This window comes from Parasteatoda tepidariorum, chromosome 6, assembly GCF_043381705.1.
Source record: "Parasteatoda tepidariorum isolate YZ-2023 chromosome 6, CAS_Ptep_4.0, whole genome shotgun sequence".
NCBI lineage: Eukaryota > Metazoa > Arthropoda > Arachnida > Araneae > Theridiidae > Parasteatoda > Parasteatoda tepidariorum.
Window position 1 is genome coordinate 16,193,800 of NC_092209.1, and position 17,662 is coordinate 16,211,461.

At 29.2% G+C, this 17,662-nt stretch overlaps 1 protein-coding gene across 5 annotated transcripts in view; it reads left to right on the plus strand.

Annotated features, from left to right (window-relative positions):
* The window catches only part of LOC107452053 (tyrosine-protein phosphatase Lar), a 204,009-nt gene that overhangs the window by 76,117 nt on the left and 110,230 nt on the right, over positions 1-17,662 (plus strand). For all 5 annotated transcript variants that reach the window (XM_043043655.2, XM_071182029.1, XM_071182030.1 and 2 more), the window contains one exon: positions 10,661-10,752. The gene's annotated coding sequence lies outside the window, so the exon portion shown is untranslated. The remainder of the gene's footprint in view (positions 1-10,660; positions 10,753-17,662) is intronic.

Consider the following 17,662-nt stretch of genomic DNA (forward strand, 5'->3'; position numbering starts at 1 on the left):
GTATATTAAATAACATTTTTCTGATTTACATCCCTAAATGTCGACAATGAGTACTGATTGTGGTCATTTACATCAGCAAATGTCGACATTTAAAATGTACTGATGAAGAAATTATAAACATCAATGTGTCTCATTTATAGCTGTACATACATGTAGACATTCAGCATGCACTCAGTGGTTGGGAAGGTGAATTAAAAACTTTAGTTTAACATCAATATTTTTCATTTATATCAGAAAATGTCGACCTTCAGCATGCACTCAGTGATTGGGAAAGTAAATTAAAAATTTTTGTTTAATATCAATATTTCTCATTTACATTATTAAATATCGACAAACATGACATAGCACTTAAAGTAAATTAAAAAAATTTTAGTTGAATATCAATATTTCATTTACATTAGCAAATGTCGACATTCAGCATGCACTAAATGATTATGAAACTAAATTGAAAATTTTAGTATAACATCGATAATTTCCATTTACGTCACCACATGTCGACATGTAGAATACACTAATGGCAGGGTTTTAAGTAAAAAAATAAAATGATGATAAGAATTCTTTTAATACGAAATTCACTATCAATGCGTATCAAATTGTTAACATTTGTAACAATGTTAATTGTTACAAATGTTATGTAACAATTTTCTTGTTACAAATGTTATCGCATAAATAAAGAACAAAGATTTATTTCTTAGTGTGCAGTGTGATGTTTTCTTAGTGTGATATTTTTGAAGCGAGTGAAGTTTTTAAATCAAGTAACCTGACTGGTTTTTAACATCGCATAAATAAAGAACAAAGATTTATTTCTTAGTGTGCAGTTCCAGATAGAGTAAAAATTTAATCTAAATAGCTGATTTCATAATGTGTAGTTCCAGATAGAGAAAAATTTTGATGTAAATGGCTGATTTAAGTGTACTGTATTTGATGTAAATGGCTGATTTCTTATTGTGCAGTTTCAGATAGTGTAAAATTTTAATCTAATTTGAAAAAAAGGAGAAAAAAAAAACTTTCAAAACTACTCTAAATATTTACAAATTACCCCTGCATAGCACCTAAAACACCCAATAAAATAACCGAAAACTCCCCAACAAATAGGTGAAAAGTATTTTGAGGATACCAATTACCAACTTTCTTGGCTACTGAATAACATATTGTCTGTATAACATATTGACTTGTTTTCACATTAGTTTGTAAACAAACATCAATCACCAGTTGTGTTGAAATGGACCTGACAAAAATAATCTTGACGTCTCATGCCACTGGTCCAATCTCTCTCTCGCCAGTAGCTCCCTGAACTTGGAAAACATACATCTCTTTCTGTTGATAGAGAAAAGTGCATTATCTTCAAACACGCTTGGTGGTCCCTCACGGAAGTAAGGCACTCTTCCCTGAGGGTTGTTGAGGAAAGGCTCTTCTACCATCTCGAACATTTTCGAAAGATTACCCATGATGGGAGAACTTGAAATCGTTCCGATGTAGCTTTTGGTGGTTATGTGCGCCTGTTGAGTTGTTTGGACGTTTTCTATCTTTTCCAGTGTTGAACCACTTTGTTTTTTTTCATCTCAAACTTATTTTCGCTTATAGCTCAGAAGAACTCTCACCATACTTTCCGACCTTTTTACTTCAAAATATTCAGATTGCTTGCAAATAAATTCGGACTTGTAGCATTTGAAACTGTAAGGCTTTTCAAGAAAGATACTTTGTCTAGCAATAAAACCTTTCGTTGTTTAATATTGTATTGGTTGGTGTTGTATGAATCTTTAAATTTTGAAAACTGCGTAGTATGTCAATAGAAAAAAATTAAAAATAGAATATATTGAATAGTCCAGTTTAAATGCTTGTTGTTCAATAATAGTTGAATATCAAACTTTAAAGTTAAAAAAAGTTTTCCGAAATTTCTCGTGTTACCATGATGTACTCTTGTAAAAGTAACTAATTTTTTTCTATGAATTTTTAGCGAATTTTTCGCTGTTTCTTTTTGTTTCCCAGAATGTTTCTAGATTTTACGAAACCATTCGAAAAGAATCTTCGAAGAAATTCCGGTAAAAGATCCGCTGGTGCAATTTATTTATAGACTAAATAAACACATTTTTATAATATTAAATATAGTTTATTTTATGTTATAACCGTCGTTAAACAGCCGGCCCAATTTTGGGTTTATGACCACTTATGTTCAACTCCGTATCTTTGTAATTTTGAACCCAATCTAGAAGACAAAGGAACTCCTGTATCAAATATTGGGAGAAATTTGTCTTCGAGGAGAACTTTTTGATGGAATTAACCCACATTTGCGTTACATTTTGAGGAGAAACACGGAAACCTCTCACGGTAAGCCTGACGACGTGGGGACTCTTAACTCATTATCCGTCTACCACTGAAGATATTTCACGTCAGCATTGTGGTCGGTGCAAGCCGGATGCGGAATTAGTATCAACCAGCCATCTCTGGGATTCGAACTCAATTCGCCTCATTGTAAGGTTGTCTATTGCGCCACCACGAATTAGATGAAATATATTATAATAAATATAAATTTCAGAAAAGTTATAATTTTACGCAAATAATATTTTATCATAAATGAAATTGGTTAGATAAATTAAGTCGAGCAATTTGGAATGAACTAGAATTAACGAGCCATTAAGAGGCCTTTCCTCTCCTGACCGAACATAACTGTCGAAGGGATTGAGACGGGGAGGGAATATTCTAAAAATGCTTTTAATCCTCTGTGTTAAATTTCACAAATAAACTGATGATGGATATTTACTGTATTTGGCATTATCTTTCGATAAAGGTAAGGTAGAAGGCCGTCACCTGATCAGGAACTTGACTTATAAAGCGTTGACTTATATTCTCTTTTAATTTTTTCTGTCCTTCTTCTTCTGACCAAATTCTTTTTCTGTCTTAAGTGTTTGAAAAGTAGATAAATAGTACACAGTTGCCTGTTTTTTTTTTTTTTTTTTTTTTTTTTTTTTTTTTTTTTTTTTTTTTAAAATCTTTATTTTCACTAAAATATCGTTAAAAGATTTTTCTAGCATTATCCAAATCGCTTTTCTTCATTTTAAAACTGTAATAGAATTTGATTTTAAAAAAATCTAAAAGCTGAGGAACGCGCAGTTATAAATCACTTATTCAAAACCACAAATAGCATCATTTTATTGATTTAAATCAATAAAATGTTAAATAATTATCCAAATCGCTTTTCTTCAATTTAAAGCTGTAATAGAATTTGATTTTAAAAAATCTAAAAGCTGAGGAACGTGCAGTTAGTTATAAATCACTTATTCAAGACCACAAATCGCATCATTTTATTGATTTAAAATTTTGAGTAAAAATTAATAGCAAGTCTTGAAAATTATTAATTCTATTTCTCACAAACCTAGTAACGCCATTCCTTTATTTCCTGTTTTTTCTTCTTTTTTTGTGCTGTTTAATAATACTGTATCATTAAAAATTTGTTAAGTACAAAAGAATACCAAGAAAACACACATTAAAAACTTGGTCTAAAATTCAATTTTGCGAGGGTAAAAGGCCTCTTTTAAAAAATAAAACTATTTCACAAATTTGATATTAATCGTAAATTGACTCAAGAGTGATTTTCTAAATCAACTATGAAGTTTGTTATAGCAACTGCCTAAATTTATCTTATTATACTTATAAAATTATTATAATTCTTATTATACTATCGCCCTATGAATAAGTAAGCGGATTACATATTTTCCTTTTGGTAGACAGACTCTTGGGTGTTAAACTGAAGAAAAATTTTGGGTGGATTGTGATGAAACACAGTGAAACAATAAAAACCAGAGTGTGTCAGGGGCATTTGTCCGGAAGCTGTCTGTTGTCCTCACCATTGTTACCCATCCTCTGACTCATCTTCTTTCTCCCCAGCATCCGCCCACGCAGCTGTTATATTTCCCTCATAACATTTTCACTCCCTGACGACGACATAAGATAGAAGCTTATTCTAATGTCTTTGTAAAAAGTTAGAACTATCCTTTGTATTTATCACTGCAATTTTTTTCCCTTTCTTTATTTATATATTTAAGTGGGAGGTTTGTCATTTTTTTTTCTTTTATGTCTTTGCTGTTTTGAAATAACGCAAATCATTTTTTTCGCTTCTACTGCTTGTGTTTTCCAAGCTAAGGATACATAACCTTTTTTTTTTTTTTTTTTTTTTTTTTTTTTTGGAGAAGTGACATGGGAAAAATAATTCAACTTTCGAGCACAGTGCATGTCATTTGTAATTTATATCATTTAACAAAAGTTTTAAATTTCATTAAAAAAAACTTTTAAAATCAAATAGTAAAATTTCATTAAAAACCTATACGTGACACTATGGCGCACACTTTCATCAGTAGGATTACCATTCCTGTCTTTTATCCTACTGATAAAGGTGTACCATAGTGAGATCAGAGATATTAATCTGACCAAGATTTTTTATCATTCTTGTCTTTTATCCTACTGATAAAGGTGTACCATAATGAGATCAGAGATATTTATCTGGCCAAGATTTTTTATCATTCCTGTCTTTTATCCTACTGATAAAGGTGTACCTTAGTGAGATCAGAGATATTAATCTGGCCAAGATTTTTTACCATTCCTGTCTTTTCCCCTACTAATAAAGGTGCACCATAGTGAGAACAGAGATATTTATCTGACCAAGATTTTTTATTATTCCTGTCTTTTATCCTACTGATAAAGGTGTACCATAGAGAGAACAGAGATATTAATGTAACCAAAATTTTTTATCATTCCTGTATTTTATCCTACTGATGAAGATCTATCATAGTGTCACCAAAACCAATACCTCCTAGTAGAGAGAAGGCTTCAGCACGGGTTTCCATAAACAGGAAATTTTACCCTTTAGTAGGTCCAAACGTACGGGAATCTTTCGTATAAACCCCCACTGCGCAGCTTAATAGCCCGAACGTGGTGGCATTTTACTTATTTCCTCCACGGCGCAGTTTATGTACTACTAACTTGATTCGTGCTGAGGCATTCTCTCTTATAGAAGGTGTTACGAAAAGGCTTATGAATTTCTAATAAAATTTTACTATTTGCAATTTTAAACGTTGTTTTCTATGAAATTTATTTTCATCACAGGTCTTTATTTTCGTATTTTTTAACTTGAATATTCCTGACTTTAATAAGAATAATATTATTTTGCTTAACTTTAAAGGATAAATAGCATCAAAAGTAAATATGTTTTCAAAATACAAAATAAATAAAAAAAATTACTAGTTTGCACGCTTATCTTTTCTACACATAATAAAATATGTTTTTCTTGATTTTTACTTTATATAAAAATAAATTACTTCGATAAATAAATCCTTTAAAATGATTTTTTTTCGAGATTATACTAAAATAATCTTGTGCCGTCCTAAAATAATCTAGTATTAGGTAAATGATCTGCTATTTAGAGTTGTTCGAAAATCGCATCTTTCTTGCGTTATTTTTGTCCTCTTCCCTTTGTCAATCGCAATCTTTTTGATAAATTTTCCTCTATCTTTTCTTTTTTTTTCTGCAAAATTCAATTTTTTAGTATTATTTTTTGAAATGTATAATCCCTAAATTCCTTTAAAGAAATATTAAAATATATATATCTTTCATATTGACTATGTTGCATTCATAACTACCGAGTATATTCAAAATTATCTTTCGGCTAGAACATTAATCAATTATTGTAATTATCCGCAAAATTAAACGTGCAAACGTTAGACATTTTTTTTTCAGTATATTTTTTAACAGGATGTGCGAGATGTCTCAATTAATTGCCGGTGTTTTAATTTGATCGCTTATTAATTTTTACCCCAGAACGTGTAAAATTAAATAATCGATCTTTCTAATGTTTAACCACTCTGCCCCGCTTTCCGAGTGAATTTTTATATTTACTTATTATCCCGGGTAAAGGATATTTTAATTAATTAGCGAACAAAACCTGACGTTTAAAAGTAGGGGTAATTCTTTCTCGCCGCTAATTTTCTATACTTCAATGGTAAATATCTCCCGAGAGGATTTATTTGATCGCAAAAAAAAAAATTAAATCGAATTATTTAATGTTGGAAATTATTAATTAATATTTTTTGTAAGCTTTGAGATGTAGAAATATAAAATATTATTGTCCTACTTTTTTTTCTTGAGAAGTTTGGAATGGGATTTTAATTTTGCAACGTTTTACTTAAATAAAAGTCGTTTGAAGTAAATATTTAAATATCAAAATTTATAATTTAATGACTGAAAGTAATACATTTTTGTTTTCACGTCTTATTATTATTTTTATTTATTCTTTCGGGAAAATGAATTTATTATATTTCAGTGCTTTAAGTAGAAACACACGAAGGGTGATACGTTTTACTTTTTTCTGTTGTTATTTCTTTAATTAGTTTTTGTTAGCTCGGGTTAAATTTATGTTCTGGATTCTTGATTGAAATCTATTGATTCTGATTAGAATCGCGTTGATGATTCGTTTTGTGCGAATCAAAGTTCGATTAGAAATCGAATTTTTTATCTGTTGGTTCGGTGTAATTAATTTGAAGACTGGGCAAAACATTATTCGAAAATGTTTTTGCTTTTTTTAAAAATTGATTTAAATCATATGCTGTTGTTTTTTTCATATCACATATTAAAGCATTAATTTGAATCGAAAATACTTTTTATGCAATCAGGGGTCTGTTTAAAACAAATTTGGGTCCGTTAACGGACTCTTCACAAAATATTTTAACTCAAAAACGGACCCTTCACAAAATAATTTTTCTTTTAATCGGACCCTTCACAAAATAATTAATCTTTTAATCGGACCCTTCACAAATTTGTTTATCTTCATTATTGTTTTGTTAATCGAATAAACCCTTCCCGAAAGACAGATGTAAACGAATTAAGTTTCGTCTTCGGCAGACGCTTCCTTTATTCGTCCGAAATGAATATTCTGCGTTCAGCAGTATAGGCTAAATACCAAATATTTGTATGTTGCATCTCTAATTTTGAAGCAGTAATTGCTGTTTATTTTTAAAAATTAATTTTTTTTTATTATAATTTTGCAGTGCTGAGCATAATCTTGTATCTATTTACAATTTAAAAACTCCTTGAAAAAGTTTTTTGCATTAACCGGACCCTATTTGCACAAATTCATAAAAGCAGGACCCTGGTTGAAAGAATGTGACTTAACGCTTATTTTATATTCACAAATGAAGAGTAATTTTTTCACTATGTTACAAAAACGGACCTTTCACAAAATTTCTGGACAGACCCCTGGCAATATAATTTATAAGCATATTCTTAAGGGTTTATTTTTTATTTTATTTTTTTATTGTAGGGTTTTTATTCATTGATGAAGGTTTTATCAATAAAAAAAATGAAACGTGTGTTTGCAAATTATTATTTGACGTTTTAAATAAACTAATAAATAAAAGAAAAACTAAATTTGGATGAAAGTAATGCGATACTTCTAAATTAAAATTTTCCATAAGCTTTGTATCAATTAATTTGCTGTTTAATGAACATGTTTCAATTTTACTTATTTAATTTTAAATATATTTAAATGCACGTACTTTTAAAACTTAAATGTGTAGTTAGTGTATATGTTACCGTCAATGACCGAATTCAAGAGAATGTCGACTTTCACCGGTGAATGTCAACAATCACAAAGTCGATTTGGTGAATTTCCGAAATATTTGTTATACCCGATTTGATATTAATTTGTTCGTTGATATTTTTTATATTTATTCGATATTTTGATATCTGCAGATGATAGATTAAGGGGAACATCAGTGTTCGGAGTACCGGTTAAATGCATACTTAGCAGTAGTTCATGGCCTTAAGAAAACATTGATGTAAGGCATACCGGGCAGTAACGCTGAACCTTTAAAAAAACATTGATGTTGGGTATACCAGGCAAATATATACCGGGCAGTGGCACTTAACTAGAACTAGTATATATTTCGAACATTTACCAAAGCGATTGTCAACATACACCGGTGGAAGTCAACAACCACAAATTTCGATCATTCTTAGTAGCATATATAAATAATGAAATTTAGTTACAATTTATGAAAGTGTACAGCTTGAATAAGAGTTATTATGATTTTATTCAATGGCTAGTTTGCAGAAATTTAATAGTAATTTTTTAATACATAGTATTATTTTTGCTATATACTGATATTGCTGATTATTTACAGCGCAAAACAATATTGTTTATATATAATATTGTTTTAAGCAATAATAGAAGAACTGGGTGGTTGAAAAATCTTACAAGTATACTCAAACTAGAACTAATGCGGATTGGTTATGTCAAAACTACCGTGAAATCAAAAGCAATTCAGCTACATTAAATATACCCAGATTGATGCGACTACTTTATGGTATTTTCCCTGATTAATAAATATACTCCCAAAAATATCACTTACCTGTTTCAGCCTCTAAGCTCTTCAATAGTGTTATAAGTTTTATTAATAAATTTTATCGGAATTTTAGTTAGTAAATGTAAAAAGTACATCAGATTTAAATAAAGCAAAAATCCGATTTATATTTTTAAAAAAAATGATTTTTGGTTACTCTATTTACCAGAAAAATTATAAAATGTGAGACGTTCTAGGACTTCTTTTTTTTTTTTTTACTTGTGAAACGGGAAAAATCCACTCAAAATTGAGTGGCTAATGTTAACTTTTTAGCTATTATTTTGAATAATGTATTTATATGAGAACTAAGTAATAATAATCAGAAAGTAAATAATATATTACAATATTTGTTGTACATGAAAAAAGTTGCCCAATTTCGTGTGAAATAAACACTCTGAAAATACTTTTGCTTTAATGATTGGATTTTCACTGAGATTTAATTTATGATCCTAGTGATCTACTTTAGTTTTTCTAAAAATGTAGAACGACATTTTTAATTCGATAGTCAGACTCGTAAAACTTGACTTTCTTTAAATAAAAATAAATTTTTTTCGAGACAGTATTTTTAACCTTCAAAGTAAAAGTAATTCTAGTAAATATGATCCAAATAGTTTAGTTTAAGGATGCCTGCACAACAATTTTTGGAAGTGGGCCGCAGAAAAATCATTGGGCTGAGGTGACTAAAGGAAAAGAACGTTAGAATGAGGTGAGCCAGGTTCGAATCTCAATGGTGGCTTGTTGAGACGATTTCTTCATCTGGCTCGCACCTGCTACGGTGCTAATGTAAAATATCCTCAGTGGTAGACGGATCTTGGGTTAGAATCCTTTTGACATTGGGTTAATCATGGGAGGTTTCAGTGGATTTCTTCTCCATATAACGAAGATATGGGCTACAAAAAGTCCTTCGCGAAGGCTAGTTTCTCCTAATGTTTGATCCAGGAGTTCGTTTGTCTTCTGGGTTTTCAGTGGTTGAGTTCAAAATTACAAGTTTGCGGAATTGAACTTTGATAGTCGTAAACACAGAATTGAGTCGTCTGTTCAAAATAAAATTATAATCCTCTTTCAATGATAATTTTATTTTTTACTCAGTATAAATTACTCACCACTTTAATTTTATTGAATTCTTAAACTACATTAACTTCAAATCATATTTTGGTTTTAAAAAAAAGTCTTAACTCATCACCCGTCTACCATGTGAGGATATTTTACTTTAACACTGTGCGAGCCGAGCGTGGAATTCGTATCAACCAGCCATCACTGTGATTCGAGCCTGGGTCACTTCGTTGAGAGGCGAGTGCTCTATCCCTTGATCCACCATTGCTCAACTCATTGGGTTTGAGGAAAAAGTGGCTACTAAATTATTTGTATACCGGCCACTGGCTACTTACTGAAAGTTCAAACTTTCAGTTCTACTTTAAAATGTACTTAAGAAAACTTTTTAGTTTTAAGCATAAATTGTTTGACCTGTCTGTATAATGTATGTAGCATTTAGATAAAAATAAACATGATTTCAAATATTGTAAATATTCTGTACAAGTTTCATTTTTTTTTTTTTTTTCTTTTAAAATTTTTCTTTATGTTTGAAAAAATAAATAAACTTTGAAAATATGTTGTTAAAGTATCAAATTTTGTTAAATCGTATTAAAAAAATTTAATTAAACTCTCATTCAAGTTTAATTGCATTGTTTTAAAAATTTGATATTTAATTTTAGTAACAAATAAGGTTTCTTAGAAAATTTTGATAAAGCTAAGATTTATCATAAATTTAATTTTAAGTGGTTTTCTAAAATAATAGTTTTAATTTAAACAAATTTCTGTTATTTAATTATTATGTATCAATAATCTTTTTTCTGTTGTTTTGATATATTCTAATTTACTTTTTTAACATTTACTTATTACCGAAATAAAAATAATAATTTTTTCAGAGAATGCAAAAATCAATCTCAAAATATTAATTGATTTATGTAAGAGTAAAAAAATTTTATCATTACTATGTTTTTTTTTTTTTTGTTTGTTTGTTTTTTTTTTAATTTATTAGTTAATTTTTGTTTTAATATTCTTGCATTCCATTCATTCAGGAATGGTGAAGAGGCTGAACTCTCGTGGCTGAACGAAAAATTTCTAATTAGTGCTGCCATCTCTTGGAGTCAGACGAATTTAAATTTTTGATTAACAATTTCTATTTTTCGAATTTGCTTTAAAACTTCATGAATAAATATGTAAATATTTAGTTATTAGTAAATCCTTATGATTTCTTTTTACTTTTACAGCACCACTTTAAAATGGCTGAACATTCCCGAAACAGGCTCGCCTTAAATATATAAGAAATTTGCTTTGTTCCAACTACTGACGAAAACCTTTGGTAAGTGCAATAAATATATTTCATTCTAATTTATTAATTGTTAAAAATTGTTTTATTTGCTGACTGTTTCAATAAGGAGTTGGGATGTTATTTTCAAGTTAGAATGATTTTTTTCTTACAGATACATCTACATATGAATGTGAGGTTAATGTGTATTATTTATTGTGTGCGTTTTTACTCACACATAAATGCATGATTATCTTTAAAGTAACATCCGCATTAAACAAGAAGCGAATATTACAATTATTTGAGTCTTAAAACAATAATCACGTAGGAAACATTTTTTTTTTTTCCGTAAAAGCAAAGCATTTCATTTAAAACGATTTTTTTTGTTACTGTTTTTATTCCTTTACTATTTCTTGTTATAATTTATTTTAACTTTTAATGTTTAAAATTCTCTCTGTATATTTGCCCTGTTAAATAATGTTTACAGACGAAAATCATTTTTCTGTTTATTTTCTTTTTTATTTATAATTTAAAACTCACAAATTACTGTCTAAAGTTTAAATCTACTATTTAAAGTTTGTTTTATTTAGATTAACTGTGATTCCCTTTATTTATCGTGTAAATTTATTTAAAATTGAGAGCTGTTATAATTTAATCTAATTTCATTAAAAAAAATTGTGGCTAGTTTACTTTTGAAACTTTAATTGAATAAGAAAAATTCTGCCAAGATTCTTTTTTATTTAAACTTAGAAGCTGTAAAGTAATTATTGAAAATTATAGAAAATATTGAGTTATTAAAAATTATTGAAATAGATTTGGAAAAAAATCAGTAAAATTATTTTTTTTTTTTTATAAAATTTAAAATGAAATGAAAATTTTGAGATGATAAGAGTCTTTACTGATGTATTAGTATAGATGAGTAGTGAAAGTAATAATGTTTTGAAATGTATTGTTATGATTTAATTTTACTAATATTTTTATTATAATAACATTTATAAAATTTGCTAATTATAAACTGAAGTTTTAAAGGTATCTTTAAGAAAATCAAAGAATTCAACTTAAATAAGAAAAGTATAATTTATTTCAAAAATATAACAAATGCTTTTTTTTTTGTGACATTACAAAACTGTACCTTATTGTACACATTCACGAAAACAATTCTCTGGTTAAATAAAGCACCATTCTTTGTGAATTTTAAATTCACAAAATTATGATAAGATTGTTCACACAAAAAAAAGAAACTCATCCCCGGATACAGAAAGGTACATTAACTGGACTCTAGAGTTATGATTTTACCTTACCGGAAAGAACGCGGGGTTGGGTTTTATCGAATAAACCCTTTAAAAATACCCTAATAGGTTTTATCATTATTCAGTTTTATAATTTATAAAATAAAATATAAACTGCATGCATTACAATCCACTATTTTTATATTCTGCGCTTTAAAATTTCTAATTAACCTTTTTAAAACCAATATTATTAATGATTGCAAATAATATACTAGGGCATTTTCTCAAAATGCCTGACACACGAATTCACAATGCAATCGAAATTACAGGTATATATTAAATACTATTTCCCCAACCTTATTACATACAGTTACAGGTGATATTTTTAAAACATAGTACCTTTCAATTTTTAACTAGTGAAATAGCTGTTCCAAAATTCTTGTTCTGATGTATTCCTTGTTATTGAAATACTAGAGCTAATTCTAGAATATTTCTTTCGCTGTATACAACATAGGACATAATAACATAGTTGGTTAAGTAGTGCAATACACCATTGTATAAATACATTTTTCATATTAAAAATTTTCTTTGAAAATTGATTTCTTTCATTTGAATTTACATCAATAATTTATTTCTTCGCTTAAACATTTATTAGTTTTTTATGATTCTAAAATAGATAGGTTAATCCTACAATGGTAATTAGGTCCTATTACTGTAATTAAAAATATTATTGTAAATGACGTTCATAATAAAATGTATTAATAATTATGGTTGTTAGGGACTTGATTGTTAATTAAATTAATGGTATTTATTAATACAGCAAAATCTAATTTAAGACTATAAAAAAAATTTTAAAAATGATTAAAAACTTAAATGTGAAAAATAAACCGAATTAAACTCTGAAAAAACCTACTGAAACTCGGAAAAAAATCCAGTGAGTGGGGTTTTTTTTTCTGGAAAAACCTGGGTTTTCTTACAACCCTGCTGGACTTAGATAAAAATCGAAATATTCTACCAAACTATGGATTCTTTTCTAACTGAGATTCTCTATCAAAGCTTCTAAAGTTCAAACCAAACTATCTCCAAGTCCGTTATGTACTATTATGATGAATTTCAAATCTAATGCAACTCGCAATCAATTGAACCACGTATATTCTCTAGCCAGCTGTGTTGCACAAACTGCATCACTAACCATTCATCAATTTCCTCTCCTCACCTCCTCCCTCCCTCCTCCTTAACATGTCGGCCCGTTCTGGGTCCGTCATCGGTGGTTTTAAGGCATCCATCTATTCATTAGCTTTCCTGGACATTCGATTCATGAATCATGTTGCCCTGTCCACCCCAGGGCGGAGAACTGATTGGCAGTCAAATAAACCGACCTGCCACAACGTCAGCTGACCTAATTGACCGCCTCTGTCAAAGGGCCGTTTAAACCGGGAGGAGAGAACTTGTTATGTAATTTTAAGAGCAATTCCTTCCCCCCTCTCTCTTATGCTAATTATTGAAATTCTGAACTGATATCTTACTTTAACCCATAGAATAAATGGTTTAAATCTCTGTGTTTAAATGGAGTGGAACGGCTTCCGCAGATTTACTAATGAATCGATAGGTATTGTTTTGAGAGATCAAATTTACTTAGTTGAGTTGTCGATAGCATAATTTAATTGGAATATTTCTGAATATGGTTCTTATATACTAAGGGAGCACGTTCTTTTCGGAAGAAAGCCGCTGAAAAAAATTATCTTTTGGGGGCTACAATATATCAATTGGGGATATTTTAATTATTACTTAGCGAACTGAAAACTATATCTATTTATCTTAAAAATAAAATTATCAATCACGGCAAATCATGTGTAATATTTAAAGTGTGCTTATAATATTTATAAAAAAAATGTTTGAAATTTTGCACACTTTGTTAAATTGTAGTACGTCTTTTACTTCATTAAAAATTCAACAGTGGTTAAATTAATTCTGTGTATAAATAACTTATAGAGCAATACTTACAAACTTTTAATTCTTAAATAAATTTTTGAATTTCATTTGTTTGAAACTTATTATATTTATTTATTATAAAACTTTTTATATTTATTTATTATATAACTTATTATATTAAAATTATACTCGCTATTACCTAACTTTATTTTTGTTTCAGGGTGTTATTATTTTAAATATTACTAAATACCCTTCAAAGTTGTTTTATTAACATACAAAAATATCATATCTACTGATAAATTACTAGAAATTAAAAAGAGATCATAAATAATTCAATATAAAGCAACATAATGTAAAACTTTGTGCAGAATGATGTTTTTTTTTTGTATCGAATTACTAATATTGTTTTCATTAAGTTGCATTTTTTCACCTATTACCTCTTTTAGGTTTTCACAATAAACTCCAATTAATCCCAGGCCAATATTTATGTTGATTAAACCGGTTTGTGTTTACATAATGATGTGGGAAGTATAATCTACTGATTTTAACTCAAATTATTTGAACTTACAATAAATTCGCACTTTAACAATCATTCATTTATGGATTATTCCTTAAAAACTACAAAAAAGAATTAAAATTAATGGAATATCTGGAATAAAAAACATCGGTAAAATTCCTGTTAAGCGTTTACTTTATTGCATTGGTGAAGTTGTTTTCTCCTTTAGGTAACTGTAGTTGCAGAGTAATGGATTTACAGGGATCTAATCATTTCTAGAATACTACAAGAAGCATTTATTAAATAAGGTCTACAATCTGGAACTGCGTTAAAATTCCCCTGAAAGTTTACTTTATTGAATGGATGAAGTTGTTTTCTCCTCTCGATAAGAGTAATAGATTTAGAGGGATCAAATTATTTCTCTACTACTACAAAACACATTCCTGATTTAAATGAATAAGATCAGTTGTCTAAACCGCGTTAAAATTCTTCTGAACGTTTACTTTATTGAATAGAGGAAGTTGTTTTCTCCTCTCTATAACTGTTGTTGCAGAGTAATAGATTTACAGGGATCAAATTATTTCTCTACTACTAAAACACATTCAATGATTTCAATGAATAAAATCAGTTGTCTAAACCGCATTGAAATTCCTCTGAAAGTTTACTTTATTGAATAGAGGAAGTTGTTTTCTCCTCTCGATAACTGTTGTTGCAGAGTAATAGATTTACAGGGATCAAATTATTTCTCTACTACTACAAAACACATTCAATGATTTAAATGAATAAGAGCAGTTATCTAAACCGCGTTGAAATTCTTCTGAACGTTTACTTTATTGAATAGATGAAGTTGTTTTTTTCTCTCGATAACTGTTGTTGCAGAGTAATAGATTTACAGGGATCAAATTATTGCTCTACTGCTACAAAACACATTCAATGATTTAAATGAATATCATCAGTTGTCTAAACCGCGTTGAAATTCTTCTGAACGTTTACTTTATTGAATAGATGAAGTTGTTTTTTTCTCTCGATAACTGTTGTTGCAGAGTAATAGATTTACAGGGATCAAATTATTGCTCTACTGCTACAAAACACATTCAATGATTTAAATGAATAAGATCAGTTGTCTAAACCGCGTTGAAATTCTTCTGAACGTTTACTTTATTGAATGGATGAAGTTGTTTTTTCCCCTCGATAACTGTTGTTGCAGAGTAATAGATTTACAGGGATCAAATTATTTCTCTACTACTAAAACACATTCAATGATTTAAATGAATAAAATCAGTTGCATAACCGCATTGAAATTCCTCTGAAAGTTTACTTTATCGAATGGATGAAGTTGTTTTTTCCTCTCGATAACTGTTGTTGCAGAGTAATAGGTTTACAGAGATCAAATTATTTCTCTACTGCTACAAAACACTTTCAATGATTTAAATGAATAAGAGCAGTTATCTAAACCGCGTTGAAATTCTTCTGAACGTTTACTTTATTGAATGAATGAAGTTGTTTTTTCCCCTCGATAACTGTTATTGCAGAGTAATAGATTTACAGGGATCAAATTATTTCTCTACTTCTGCAAAACACATTCAATGATTTAAATGAATATGATCAGTTGTCTAAACCGCGTTGAAATTCTTCTGAACGTTTACTTTATTGAATAGATGAAGTTGTTTTTTTCTCTCGATAACTCTTGTTGCAAAGTATTAGATTTACAGGGATTTCATGTCTACTAAATCTTTCCACTTCGTAATTCTCTATGCCAAGTTCTTTATACTTAAATTGTACTTTCGTATACTTTTATTTTACATTAAAGTGAAAATAATAACATAATTTAAAAATTTACTTTTGAGTTGTCTGAATCTGAAAGTATTAAAAATCATAATAAATTGTGTTTGGTAATCATAATAAATGTTATATTATTTATTATTATTACTCCTGTTGAAGATGATATAACGGCAATACGACCTAACCAATAAATTTCGTAATTTAAATAAGTAGGTTAAGTAAAAATAAATAAATATAGTTGCTTTTATGATTAAAAAAAAAGGGTGATTGAACCCAAGCCAGGTTTGCTGATAAATCTTTGTTCTTTAATATTTAAAAGATGTTACTGTTTCAAACTGGAACAGAAATATAACGTTTCCATTAAAGGGGTTATTCAACACTAAATTTCAATAATCTTATGAAAAACAATTCTCTCCGAGAAAAATATCGGATTGCTGAATTGAGTATTTTCTTATATATATATTTATACTAAGTTCATGAACATTTAAGGAAAGTTTTCCCGATAAATATTTATGAGATGGTACTTTTAAAAGTGTGATGGGAAATAATTTTTCTTACCCTCCCTTTTTATTTTTTATCCGAAACCTTTTTTTGTTTCTCTTTTAGTTTCTGAATTATTCATAATTTCTTACGAGTTTTTTTAACGTTTTATTATTTAACAGAATTTAAACTGCAATTTAACGTACCAAATAAAATGATTGTTTGAAAGCTTTTATTGCTCAAAATTCATCAATCTTATGACAGAAAGTCCGTGATTTCTAAAAAAATCTTAATGTAATCTTTATATACTCATTTTAATTTATTTGGTGGACAGGATAGCCTAGTTTGGCCCATGTCCAAGAGGTCTTGAGTTCAATCCCCGTCCGGCCGAACAGTCTAATGAATGGTGACTGGTGCGTGTTGAATCTGTCGGTTCACAGAGTCCTCCATGCCTTCAACAAATTATGCCTCTGGGTGTACTGAATTGAAAATTGACCGTTCTCTGGTTCAGATCAAAATTATGATCTGTTGATAAATAAATGGATGCATGAATGGGGCCGCCCTGTAAATGGGCTGTGACGAGTGTGCGGTTTAAGTCGTATTCTTGGCCATAGATGACGTCACTGAAAGTAAGAAACGCACCCTCTGCCTTAGATTCGCTTGGTTTCACCAAGCAGACTTGCTGATATTAGTAAGTAGCATTAGAAGCAACAACAACAATTTATTTGGCTAAGACGATTTTACAATTCTCAGTAGATGAAGATACCGACAATCTTTGCTTTTTACGGAGGTGAAAGATGGTTTTGAGTGCCTTTAGCAATACACAATCAACGAGTCACTAAAATCTCAAGAGGGCGAATGCTGTGACTTGAACAATTTTAATGAATGTGTTTGCAGATTTCGCCAATCAGAAGCAGAGGAGAGGGGGGGGGGAGACATAGTCTCCATTTCTTAAAAGCTAATTTATTAAAATGAAAATCGCTAAAGAACCATTCCATTTAGAACCAATCAGTTCTTCCTTTTCTAGTCGTTGTGCTATGAAGAA